Raw genomic sequence first — 13715 nt, 5'->3', positions numbered from 1 at the left:
AGCTGAGACACATTTTTCCCGAACACTGCATCGAGGCATTATACAATGAGGATGTCAAGATCAATGCTTTTTTATGCTAGTTGGTGGACAATTAGTTTTTCAACCATGCACAAGCATAAAGCATGCAAAAAAATTTAACGGCATTAAATAGGTTAATACTCTGAGTTTGACAACTCTAAATTTAACGGCATTAAATAGGTTAATACTCTGAGTTTAATTGCCCGAGCACATGAGGCACCCTACCAACTAAATCTATCAAATCACATACATTAGACCTTGGCCATGAGAAAATCTTTGCTTGGGAATTTTATTCTAATGTATTTATTATTTTTACTATATTCATTCACATGTATTTACTATTTTTAGTGTGTTTACAACATTTCAAATCTGTGAAAACTTAAATCCACAAATTAATTATATATTAGTGCAAGTTTTTTATTTTGGTATAGAACATAACACAAATTAATAATTATGTGAGGATATCTTTACAAGTTTTAGGAAACAACCTCACCCCTAAGTGGGTTTGTGGTTATATTCAAACACTCTCCAAATTACATTACATTAAATGCAGTTATGAAAGCTATTGTGCATAAATGATTAATTTGCACAAAAATCAAAGAGTACATTCAAGCTAGCATGTTTATTGTCATGCCGTCAGCACTAAGTAACACCCACATTTATTAAGGAGCGGTAAAGGGATCCACAATGGGGAAGTTCACGCACGAAAGCCAAGGTGATTGCAACCACACAAACTATTTAAAATCTAAACTCGGACACGAATTAAACCTCAAAAACCTTGGTAGCCTGCGTTAACTCACAATATAACCTCATAAAAACGTGAGGGGTTACACAACGTGCACGTGGGTGAGTTGGTCAGCCTTGTGACACAAAACCCGATGCGCGACGTCATGGTTCAAATTTGGGTCGTGAGAGGGTAGTGGAGTTTCCATGCCGCCTTGATTTTTGCGCTCGCCAGGTTTAGTGTGCCTCGAGGTCGTCCTTCACTTTCCGCTTGTCGATCCCTTAACCCCCCCTAATAAATGCACGGTCCCACTTAGTGTCAAGGTTGTCCACTTGAGTCTTGAGCCAATTCAGTATACTAGGTGAGGAAACTACAATGATGTATCATGTATTGCAAGAACATACTGGGTCTACCCGAGCGTTCATTAATTAATTATACGCTCAATCCCTACTCCCACTCTTCTCAAACTAAAGCCACAGTTTCTGCCTCCGAATTTGCGTCGGTTCCCATGCACGACCTCTCCTGCTTCGCTAGTGCCACTCTTGTTCCCGTCCCAGATAGAATCCTAATTATCAACCTACTCTTAAGACTTTCTCACCCTAGTATCTGCAAAATTTAGTTAGGTTTTTCAAATTCTATAAAAACTTGGTAAGGTCCATGCACTCTAACAATAGGTCCAAAAAGGGAGCTTCTTTTACATCCCAATAGAGGGAAGCTGATCCCATGGCTTCCCTCTCGCATGCACACCCATACACGTGAACTTGGAAAGGGTGTCCATGGTGCTCGCTTCCTTATCTTACTTGAAGGCAAATTGCATAGACATGACATTTGCTTCAAGTTAAAGAAGAAGATGATGCCCTGCTGTCACCATGCTTGCACTCAACTCAACAATCATCAATGTGGAGTCATGACGTTACAAGAGAGAGTGAGCAACCTCCTTCGCACCAATAGTATCGCCAATCCCTAAGGACTAAAGCATATGTGACATTATCATACAAAAATTTAGTATCGAATGATACGAATACTCTTGTGCATCAAAGACATTCAAGACCAAAATTTTCTCTTGGATATGATCATACGGGACTAAAGCATATGTGGGCATTATCATACAAAAATTTAGTATCCAATGATACGAATACTCTTGTGCATCAAAGACATTCAAGACCATGAAAGACCAAAATTTTCTCTTAGATATGGTCATACTCCTATAGTATTAGAGAAGATAATTTGGTGATGTTCCATACAAACTATTTTAATAATAATAACTTTGGACATTAACCCAAATAGTCATGTGAATGAATTGTATATGGGAGTAGAATATCATAATGTTGGCTTGAAAGTTTTTGGTAGAATTCACAAACGCACTCTCTTTTTTACATGTGTCAAAGTATATGTTGTGTTACCAAGATTAGCATATATACATAATGTCTATAGAGAACCTATTGTTAAGTGAAACCGCAAGACCATACAAAGCTTCTATCCAAGTTCATCCCAAGAAAGTACTTGATAGTTATCCATAAATATTTTCTTCAACAAAGAAAATAACGTCCTGGAGGGGAGGTTTTATGTAATCATGTTAATGTATAATGTGAGTTTGAAAGGAGGGGCTTTGAAATGTAAAAAATTCAGGTAATTTAACAGAGATACATTAAAATAATGGGTTTTTATTCAATTTTAAAAAAAAAATCTAAAATAAAAAATCATTTTATTCATTCAAACATATTAAAAGAGAGATTATTTTAATACCCCGTGAACGCACATTATATAAGGGGTATTGAATGATGAACCTCCGGAGATAACGCCATAGCCACATTAGAGCTAGGTGTAGACATACCAAATGTAAGTATGCTTTTAAGGTGACTTTGATTCACCAAGGGATCTAGGAAAGGGTTGAGACAAAGGAGACAATGGAGATGGCCTAGTTTAATTAAGCATTAGGTATGAAGGCTACCTTGTAAATTCTCTCAACATAAAAATCACTCCTTAAATTAGCCTATATCACATATGTTCAAGAGATTATTAATACCTTTGAATCATGCTTAATTTACACGATGGGTGCACTCTTTCAAGAAACCTTACCCAATTTGATACATACACAAATAAAATAGATACAATCCTTTCCCATTAACCCACTTGATCTAGTACAAATTTGTGGAAATGATACCCTGATATTAAAGCTCTACATGATGAAAAACAACTATATCTTATAGAGTCTTCCTCTTTCAGAAAGATTACAATGAAGTCATAGCTTGATAATTTAAGGCTTACCCAAAGATAAATTTTAAGGTATATTCTATCTTCAAAATTTAATTAATAAATATATCTATTCACCCATTTTAAATAATTACAAGTCCTAAAAAGTATCGTATAAAAATACCAATTTTCAATTTTGATTCTTATCTGATATAAAGGGGAGATCAGATTGAATCTTTCATGGATGCTTTGATTCTAGAATAGTAACTTATAAATTGCATGGTGTACAATGAACAATTAGAAGCACTAAGATGACTAAAAAAGCCACAATTCATAGTATCGAAGATAACTACAATTTACATTCATAGTCATAGGAATCATGTGGTTGAATTAGCTTGGAATGGTAGTTTATCAAACCAAAAAAAGAAACATATCTCAAAAAATGCAAAATAACGTAGCATGGAAACTTAGAAAAAAATAAACTCTTACTAAAATAAAATTTTCTTATCATTAACTTGAAAATAGAAAAGGTAACAAATTTTGAAATGTACAGTGCTTAAAATCCAAGAAATTAATTACTTTAAAATACTACAAGCAAGTCAACTTGACGATCTCAATTGTGGGAGAAAAAGAGAATCAAATGTCAAGTTTATTTATGCTTTAACTTTGTTTAGAGCAACAGTGAAACCATTTTGATAGAGCCACATGTCATTCAAAAATTTAATTTTCCTAGATTCAATTTTTGTTTCTAGCGTGTTTACTTCATTCACATTTTCTTTAGTATTCAATAACTTATCATTTATTTATTTGATGGTTCATGAGTCAAAATTTGTGTGTGTGTGTGTGTGTGTGTGTGTGTGTGTGTGTGTGTGAGAGAGAGAGAGAGAGAGAGAGAGAGAGGACCTAACACCAATTGAGGGCTACCCCTCCAAAAGAAACTATATTTATGACTCTTCTATATAAGACTAGAATTGAGTTCTCCAAGCTTGAAAGAGCATCAAATTCCTCTAGCATCTCATACTAATTATATTTAGAGTTTGATGACTCAATTGGGAAGCATCTCTCTCAAGGTGGATGAGGACATTACCACACTAATGCGGGAACTTTGCATGCTGGGTTCTCGTTTTCCATGTTTTTGAAGCTTCTTTAGACCGAAGGCTAGCCATTGATGATACAACTTTTGGAGGCACGCAGAGACACATTGAAGCTTTATGGTCTCTCAAAAGTCTTCATCTTCAAAAGCATAATTAAAGTGGCATAAAATTGAGGACCTTGCCAATGTCACCAAAGGTCCTATCATGGGAGAAAAAGGGTATTTGCCTTCCTCCATCCTTGAAATTCTTTAGATGACGAGCTCTCTTCCAAGCAATGTAAGAATGACGATGCCCTCTACACTTTCTTTGAAAGACAATTTACATATGTATGAATCACCGTCTGAGCTTTACCTTGGATGTCACGGAACTATCCTTGTCATCTACAAGAGAGAGTGCCAATCTTGCTCAAAAGAGTTTCCTTGTTTAGTAATTGGAGGATAATTTAATGATTCAAGGAGTCTCTTCCTACCACTGGATCACTAGAATTGACCGTGAGTCTCTTCCTACCACTGGATCACTAGAATTGACCGTGATTCTTGTAGATGTGGACTTATTTGCATCCCAAAGCACACAAAATCTATTGGAATTAGTGCCCAAGTTGGGGGGACATATCACTTATCCTAAATGAACAACCAAAGAGGTAGGAAGTGTTTCCATGTGCGTGAAGATCCCATTATTTGCATCCAAACTGGACACCTATGGCGAATCAAACTATGGTAATCTTTAGTAAGTGCTCATGGCAATACATGTGTCAGTCTCTCTCTCTCTCTCTCTCTCTCTCTCTCTCTCACACACACACACACACACACACACACACACTTTTTTGTAAATCAATTTGATTTAACTTTCTGTGGGAAACCACAAAGAGAGGAAAACCCACCAAAAAGATGTACAAGGAAAGTCTCTCTCTCTCTCACACACACACACATTCAAGCCAGTTTTTCACCATCCGCACTCCTTTAGGTACAATTTCTTTAAGGGCCAAGAGGAGAAATGTACACACACACACACACACACACAAATTTATCAGAGCGCTTGAGCCTTGCATTCACCACTCGAAGCAAGCACGCTCCCTTAGCTGATTGCTCTCACAAAAGTAAGCATAGTTGTGACACAAAGCTGTAATTCTTTGAAACGAATTGGCACTGCAAGCTACATTTTCCATAGCTGAGCTGAATGGTTTATTGGCATGTGCCAGTAGCGCTATTAGGCCGAGAACTTTGGAAGACATTAACGTATTTTGTCCTTCAATGTAGCAGATATGAAACTTAGAAGCCATCTATTGTAAACAATAAGATGCAGGGCTTGCACAAGTACTGTAGGCGATGGGGGGGGAGAGAGAGAGAGAGAGAGAGAGATTGATTGATTGCACAAACAACAAGGTGCATTGTTGAGATAAGAGAAATTCTCATCGGTTTCTCTACAATCAGCTCTTTTCCCGCATACTCTCACTTTGATTACTTACAAGAGTAGACTGATATTAAGTGCTCATAGGACTGCTGAGAGAAAGGGCTGCTTTTTTTATGAAAATGCGGCAGGTGCATGATAATGGGGCGTCGTCATGGTATCACAGCCTTAAATCTGGATCGATACGACACTATACATGTGAAGAAACCTGCATCAACATGACAATGTTAGAAACTATATCAAATGTTATTGGAGAAAGAACTGTGCTGTAAGCGACTGATATGAAGGGCTTGTCTCCATCCGTGACTGGACTGGACACCACCAGGTTCTCAAACCCACGATTTTCAAAGAGTAAGGACCTTCGCAAACCCTGCAAAATTGTAAACAGCTGGGACATGGGCCTTATTCATTCATAACAGGCATTTCTTTAGAAACGCAGAACCAAACAAAGGAAAGAAACCTTAAAGCAAAGCAGCTCAGAGACAGCTCTCCATATTGATATCTTTCAATTCTCCAGAGACACTACTTGCTGGCCTGCCTGAGGCTTTTGTTAAGAGAGAAAATTTTTGCTACCCCTTCACAAGCTGCAGCAACCAATGATTGCCTTGCTTTGCATTGCAAGCTGTTGTCTCTTTCCTTATCAGCTAGACACAACTTTAGAACCACAGCATAAAAGGGGTTTTTATATGCCATCATCATGACACAGACTTTTACTAAGGTTTCTGCCATGTAAGCCTCAGATGTATATATTATATAAAGGAGCATGCAAACGCCCACAAACACATACATTATTATCACTGATGAAATGAAGTTAGCCTCTGTCCCGTTTCTGATGAAGCCTTGGCCCTGTTGTCAAAGAAAATCAGAGCCTCTTGATCTCGTACTTTGCCCTACGCTTGGAAGAGCTCAGTACTCTCGTCCTCTTTATCCTGTGGTATCCCCTTAAAATCTGAGATCAATCCTCCTTTAGTCTAACCCTTCTCTTCATCTTGTCTACTCCTCTATCTGCCTTCGCTTCTGTCTCCACCTTGTCCACTGGACTTTCTTCCTTTATCAAGCACTTCGCTGCAATATGATTGGTCTCTCTACAAGTGTAGCACTTTCACCACTTACTGATCCCACTCTGCCTTCTCTTCTGATGTCAAACAAGGAACTTCTTCACCTTCTTCCTACACTTCCTCAACTCTATCCAACGGCTTCTCCTTACTCCTCATCTACAAAAGCCAATGATCCCATGAGCAAAGCATAGCCGTCCTGTGCATGGGCCATCATCCCTTGTATGCTCGCGACCTTCTACTTCAAGCAATACCTTTCCGACTCCAGAAGCAGACCGCAACAGTATAGCTCCATCTCGAGAGAGACCATCTAAAATGAAGCGAGGGGAAGAAAAGAACTCCAAAACCTCTGGTTGTACAATAAAAGAGCGTCGGTCTTCTCATCCCTGGGCGCTTCCAAACTGTGAGAGTATGTGCCTCATAAGCAGGTGCCAACCATAGGGCAGGCTGACGCAAACAACTGTTTGAATCCCACCCAAGTACCTGGTGCATGTCCATGAAGCAATAAAGTCAGCCACCACTGCCGCCCATTCCCCTTCGGAAAGAGGTAGCGTTTCTGATTTTGGAAGCTTCCCTGAAGTTGCCTCCTGAGAAAGCTGTGCCAAAGCTTTCGTTTCATCTCAAAAGTCCTAAAAAAGTATCCAACTTTACGTTCTGGCCTCCTTCCTTGAAATCTTTCTGTCCCCCAAACCGTCAACTAATTGTACATGTTCGGTCTCAAAAGAAGGTCGACTTCAAGGTTCAGTGGCAAAAGTAGCCCCAAAGGTTGGAGACATAACTCCTTATGCATCCTAGTACTCCCTAATCCCTCATGTGGGATATCCATAAGGGTATCCATGCATCTTGACATACCTCCATACATCCCTCCCATGGGTCTTGGCATCCCTGCTCCATCGGCACCAAACATCCCTGTGTTGTAAGGCCCAGAACCACTCTACCCATGCCATATGGTCCAAAGAGCACCAACACCAGTGTCATATGGTCCATATGCACCTCTACCTGCACCGTAAGGCCCAGAAGCACAGGGAGATGTCGCAAGGTAACTCTTGATCGCCATATCAAAAAACGTTGTATTCCTGTCCACAAAGCCTGCATGTTTGCATGTGCACATATGCATCATCTGCTGTTGCATTTGTTGCTGAATCTCCTCATGTATCTTCCTCTAACTAACAATTGAGTTGGATCCCTTCTTATTGCTGGAATACTTGGATGCTTTTACCTTCATCTTGGTCTATGACTTGGGGTTTACGAATCCTCTCCATTGCCAATAAAAACGACACCCCAAACTACTACCCATGAAAATCGACCTAATGGTACATTAGCTATTGTAGAAGACATGGACATAAAGTGGTAGATGTTATTGGAGATGGCATGGTCGTCAAAAGAAGCAGATTGTGATGGCTCACCTCGAACTAGGATAACTTCTAACCTTGCCGCTCCCAATGCCTAGGCCGAGATCTTAGCGCTAGCACTGCCCTTTAGCCTCTTCATTTGCCCCTTTAGCACCTCCTATGTCAGTTCCTTTTGACTTGGAGTGTTGCCGGTTTCTTCTCAACCTAGGCAACCTTTCTCATTTGGTTGGAGTGTTATGCTTCAAAGGGTGGTAGCTCTTCTCCACCTCTCTCCGCCGGCTTCATAAGTAGCCAATGGGTATGATACGCTCATCTTTTGCACTTCCATTATCTACTTCCGCAATTTATTTTGCTATTTGGCCGTTATTTTCAGCTTCAACCTCCACTACGGTCATCTTCACTTGGTGTTGGACGGTCGGTCGTTTTTGAGCACCGGGTCCTTTCTAGCTTGGCGCTCATTTTGGTTCTCTAGATTTGTTAGGACTTTTTTGTTTTGTTTTCGGAGTCGGGTAGGGCATGCCCGACCGCTCCCCTCATACACCAAAAAAATATAGAAGAAGAACGACCAGGACTATGCACCCGGAAACCAAAGGTAGACACTTTTGTCACTAGTTTCCTCTGGACTACGAGAGGCCAGAATTATCTACACTCTTAGGGCCATGACTAATCCCTTGAGAGACCCATTTCGCCAACTTGATTTGGGCGTGACAACAACCAAGTACCTCTGTTCAGAGGCCCAGGTACTGCGAGACTTGCTTTGGTCTTCCCTTTGGAGTTGCCTCCTCCAGGTAACTTATCGCTCACCTCACTAAACTGCTTTTGAAACCCGACGGTTTTCCCCTAGGAAATGCCATACCCGTTGTTAGGTGCAGCGGAATGATTGTTTGCGCTTTGCTCAAGATGAGTGCTCCGAATTGTGCTCAAGGTTCCTTTTGTTCTTATGGAAGGTAGAGCCTTCCGTTCTTAGTGAGAGAATGCTATGATCACAACAAAGTGAATGGACACTGTGCATACAAATGTATGAGACTGAGAGATAGAGAGAGAAGAGAGATATGACACCAAAGACGTAAAACCCTCCTCCAAGGCCCCACTCTCGTCGGCGAGAGTGGTCTACTTATTGATTGCACAATCTGGTACAAATGGTATGCATGTGACTGATGCAAGTCTAGGCTATGTCGACGATGACGACGGTGATGACAAAATCGACCTAAGGGCTGAAATCTGCAATCTTTCTACTACTGTCCAAAAACGCTATGGGCTGAAATCTGCAAATCTTCTATTTGCTGAATTCTGACTCTATGTCGGTGACAATGTTGATGGCGACGATGCGACGACGACGCGCTGAAAAATGAAAACGCTGATCCTAGGGCTGATTCTGTCGCGATAGATCTGCAAAACGCTGAGGTTGCTGGCAGATGCAAAAACGCTAGGGCTTAAAATGAAGTCAGCTTTTCATGAAAAATCCGCATACATTCGTGCTCATTCATGAGCGAAACGTGCTCAACATACAATATGTCATGCCTAGGAAAAGGGATCACATAAGGACGTTGACTAAAATACAGGAAACGATCATGAATGAAACATTCGAACAATGCGTGCGTATCAATCATGCGAACACAAAATACTTCCTATGATGGTTCTTTGGACCTAGGCTCGGGAGCCAAGATCAGTTCTTCCTGAATGATCGAATCCTCCTGTGGGGGTTCTTTGCACCTCGACTCGAAAGCCAAGATCGGTTCTTCGTGATTGATCAAATCTACAACGAGGTTAGCTTCGCTAGAAAAAGCATCCACAAACACATCATCCTTGTGAACAATCACATCATCTTCATGCAACAACATCATGCTTGTGAGAAATCACATCTTTATCATTCAAATCATCATGCAAATCATGGGCATTCAAATCATCATGCAAATCATGTCTATCATGCTTTGGAGAAGAAGAGACTGAGAGAGTCTCCTTTTCCTGATTCTCTTGCATCTGTGCCTAAACTTGAGAAAAGAGTCGCAAGAACTCTTCCCTCCTTGCTTTGATCACGCGATCAAATTCTGCTTGTTTTGCTTTGTTCGCTGCTTGTCTTTCTGCTTCGTCTTCTGCGTGTCTACGTTCCATTTCTGCTTTTCTTTCTGCGTGTCTGCGTTCCATTTCTGCTTTTCTTTCTTTGCCTTCATGATCAAATTTGGCTTGTCGTTCTTTGGCTTCCAAGCGTGCTTGCTCGCGCTCACGCTCTATGGCTGCCATTCTTGCGGCATTTCTTGCGGCATTTCTTGCTTTGCATTGTAAATTCCGTTCCATAAACAACAGCTCCAACTCCTCCATTGGAGTTAGTGCAATCGGTGTCGTAGATGGGGAAGGGTCAAAAAAACCTCTTGGTGGGGAAAATTCTTCTTCGCCTCTCTCATGCTCATCACCTCCAAGCGAAGTATCCATTCCGCTTCGAGTGACAATCATTCTGAAGTCGTGGGTTCTTGGGGTCTTGAGGTTCTTAAGTTCACGAGGAACTTGGGTTCTTGGGATTCTTGAGGTTTTCTTTCGCTTGAAAATCACGTTTGAGAAGGATCTTCTCTTCACCCGAGTTCTACTCCTTTCTGCGGGCGCACCCCTTGGCGGCCTTGCGCTCACACCAAGGTTTCTTTTTCCCACCTCACGTCGATTGGCCGGCCGCTAAGTGCACGGTCCGCTCTCAATGAGTGAAAAGAAACACAAGGGGAGGCTGGACAAGCCCTTCTTTCTTGGGATTCCTGTCACTCTTCAACAAAACACGATTAGGAATCGACACGCCCAAGCGAACCTGGGTTCGTGCGACCTCAACAAGCAAAAAAAAAAAAAATAAATTATGTGGTTCTTGTGGTTCTTTCCTTGAGTGATACAGAACACTGCCAAAGCTCTGATACCAATGTTAGGTGCAGCGGAATGATTGTTTGCGCTTTGCTCAAGATGAGTGCTCCGAACTGTGCTCAAGATTCCTTTTGTTCTTATGGAAGGTAGAGCTTTCCGTTCTTAGTGAGAGAATGCTATGATCACAACAAAGTGAATGGACACTGTGCGTGCAAGTGTATGAGACTGAGAGATAGAGAGAGAAAAGAGATACGACACAAGAGACGTTGTAAAACCCTCCTCCGAAGGCCCCACTCTCATCGGCGAGAGTGGTCTGGTCTACTTATTGATTGCACAATCTGGTACAAATGGTATGCATGTGACTGATGCAAGTCTAGGCTATGTCGACGATGACGACGGTGATGACAAAGTCGACCTAAGGGCTGAAATCTGCAATCTTTCTACTGCTGTCCAAAAACGCTATGGGCTGAAATCTGCAAATCTTCTATCTGCTGAATTCTGACTCTATGTCGCGATAGATCTGCAAAACGCTAAGGTTGCTGGTAGATGCAAAAACGCTAGGGCTGAAAATGGAGTTTCTGTCGCAGGGATTCTGCAGATGCAAAAACGCTAGGATGATCTGCTGTGGTCTTGTCGCCGTGGCTCTGCAAATGCAAAACGCTGGCTGATCTGCGGTGTCTTGTCCAAAAACGCTAGCCAAGATGCTGTGGAGCAAAAATGCTAGAAGCCTTTGGGGTCCTGCTGAGAACGTGCCTGTTGAGCGGTGCTCCTGCTGCCTCTTCTGCCATTTAGTGCTAACTTGGGTTTGCTTATATATTAACTTAGCAAAATTGCCCTACCTACTTTTGTTGGAAAGTCACTTAAAAATAAAAAGTGAAAAATACCAAAAATAGGGAAAATAGGCTAAATGCACTGGAAAATTCCCCTGATTGAATCTGATGGATTCTGAAGGGAATAATGATGATCATGCTGTGTGCAACCAGAGGATATACATCTATACTAAGTGACTGGGCATGCACGGTCTACGAATAGACTCACAAAAATACCAGATCACTTCTAATCTAGACTGACTGGACTGACTGAACCCTGATCATGCTATAGCTTGTCCACGGACACATAGGGTTGGATGTGTCACGTGACACCCGCTTGGAAGGGCGTCGGCTCACAGGTGGCGTCCGCTGAGGTTGGTGGTGTCTTTCTTTTGCACCTCCCAACCCTTTTTAGGTGAAGTTGACCCCCCCGGGGGGGAATGGCACTTCGGCGCTCTTGTAACTCATTTGGCTTCGCTTGGGGAGAATTACGTCATTTCCCCCGAAAGGGATCGGATTCAAAATAACAGCATAGAAAGGGGAGCATTATCTCCCCATCCACCTATGCAGAGCACCCAAATACCGGGGTATTTTTTTTGTTAGGACTCTAATACCTTTTTCAGTAACTTCTCTCAGCATGTTGTTGAAGAGGGGTGTTAGAATTTTATGTTCACCTTCCAGATGCTCTCACTCTTGCTTGGGGCTTTTCTTATGTGCCCTCAATCCCTTGGTTCATTTACGTTCTTGTTCCATGTAGCGGCACATTACAAAGTTTTTCTACTAGGCAAAGCTCCTCAAGGGGATACGGCACTGAAGCTCAACTATAGTTGGTTCATGGGTCTTTACCTCGAGTCATGCAATGATCGCTAGGTTGTGGCTTGGCCACCCTTTCACTCTCTTGGTAGGGATTCTATGCACATTTAGGGTCTGCATCAAGCATTTTGCCCATTTAATACCTTTTTCACTGTTTTGTGGATTTTCTCTGTTAGGTAATCTAAAGAGGTTCCACTATTTGGACATATTGTATCAATCTGTCTCTTGAGTTATCGAGTTGCCGACTTCACACCTCTCTCTCTCTCTCTCTCTCTCTCTCTCTCTCTCTCTCTCTCTCTCTCTCTCTCTCTCTCTCTCTCTCGTGCAACACGAAAAAGTAGCTGATCAGAGATGTATATGACTCTATGTACTAGAGATTTAGTGGCATCGAGCACGGTTACTAGAGAGAGAGAGAGGCCTACACACCAGGAGACACATCCACAGACAGATCTCAATCTTCTTTCACCCAGAGAATGAGCAAAGATCAGAGCAGCTAGAGAGGAGGGATACAAGGCATATGTCACCAGCGTGTGACTACTATCTATCCTTTTTGTTGATTTCTTTCTTATTATCTATTTACTTTCACTTTTTGGAAACACCCCTCGGGAAATCTAACTGCCCTGCATTGCATAGCTAGTGTGGAACTGTCCAGAGGGAGTCCAGGCCTAAGGGCAAGAGAGCACTAAGGTTGGACAAGGACTATGGTTAGCCAAAGTGGGGTCATTGACTAGCCAAAGTGGAATCCTTTGCTACAGAGGCTACATTTCAGTTCTGGATGTGGCCGCAGTGTACAAAGAGGGTCGGATGACCGAGAAAGATACAATGGAAGCATCTCCTAAAATTTAGGGAACTGCTATTTTGGACCTGAAAATGTGTTGACGTCATTACCTCCGGAATGACAAGGGAACATTTTCTTACTCTGCCGTGAAGTCAACTGGGCAACCGGTTGGGATATTTTTAGACGGCAACCCCGAAACGGGAAAATGCTTATAAATGTGCCAAGTGGCACCTTCTGGTGCACTTTCCTCATGCAAGAGAAGGGGGCGCTGAATTTGAAGAGAAAAGAGCCTCATTTTCAGTTTTGTCACAGGTTAAGAGCTATGGAGTGCTTGCTTTCCCTATTATGCACAGTGTGGTGCCAGGAGTGATGCCCTGCACGCTACGCACTGCCCTCTCTCTCCCCTTTGGCAGTATGTTATGCCCCTCTAGTGGGCTCTTCATTTGATCAATGTACAGTTGTGTGGGTTCATGCGCGATTGCCGAGGCAAGAGCCTCTTGCACAGGTACTAGATTAGCTAGCGGCTAATCCCCCCGCAAGTACAGGTGAATTCGGAGAGGTTTCACGCCAGAAATCTCGTCCGATTCAAAGGGCAAGTAGCCCTACAGGTGCGGGAGCTCGAGGACTTGCTACG

At 42.0% G+C, this 13715-nt stretch overlaps 1 pseudogene across 1 annotated transcript in view; it reads right to left on the bottom strand.

Annotated features, from left to right (window-relative positions):
* Positions 1-5395: 5395 nt before the first annotated feature.
* LOC147417128 (uncharacterized) overlaps positions 5396-13715 on the bottom strand; it is a 33457-nt pseudogene continuing 25137 nt past the window's right edge. Inside the window, exon 2 of the transcript XR_015187424.1 lies at positions 5396-5806. The product of XR_015187424.1 is annotated as an uncharacterized LOC147417128 (transcript). The remainder of the gene's footprint in view (positions 5807-13715) is intronic.

This window comes from Adiantum capillus-veneris, unplaced genomic scaffold, assembly GCF_014529385.1.
Source record: "Adiantum capillus-veneris isolate H3 unplaced genomic scaffold, ASM1452938v2 Hic_scaffold_325, whole genome shotgun sequence".
Taxonomy (NCBI): Eukaryota; Viridiplantae; Streptophyta; class Polypodiopsida; order Polypodiales; family Pteridaceae; genus Adiantum; species Adiantum capillus-veneris.
This window is presented reverse-complemented; position numbering and strand designations above follow the sequence as displayed.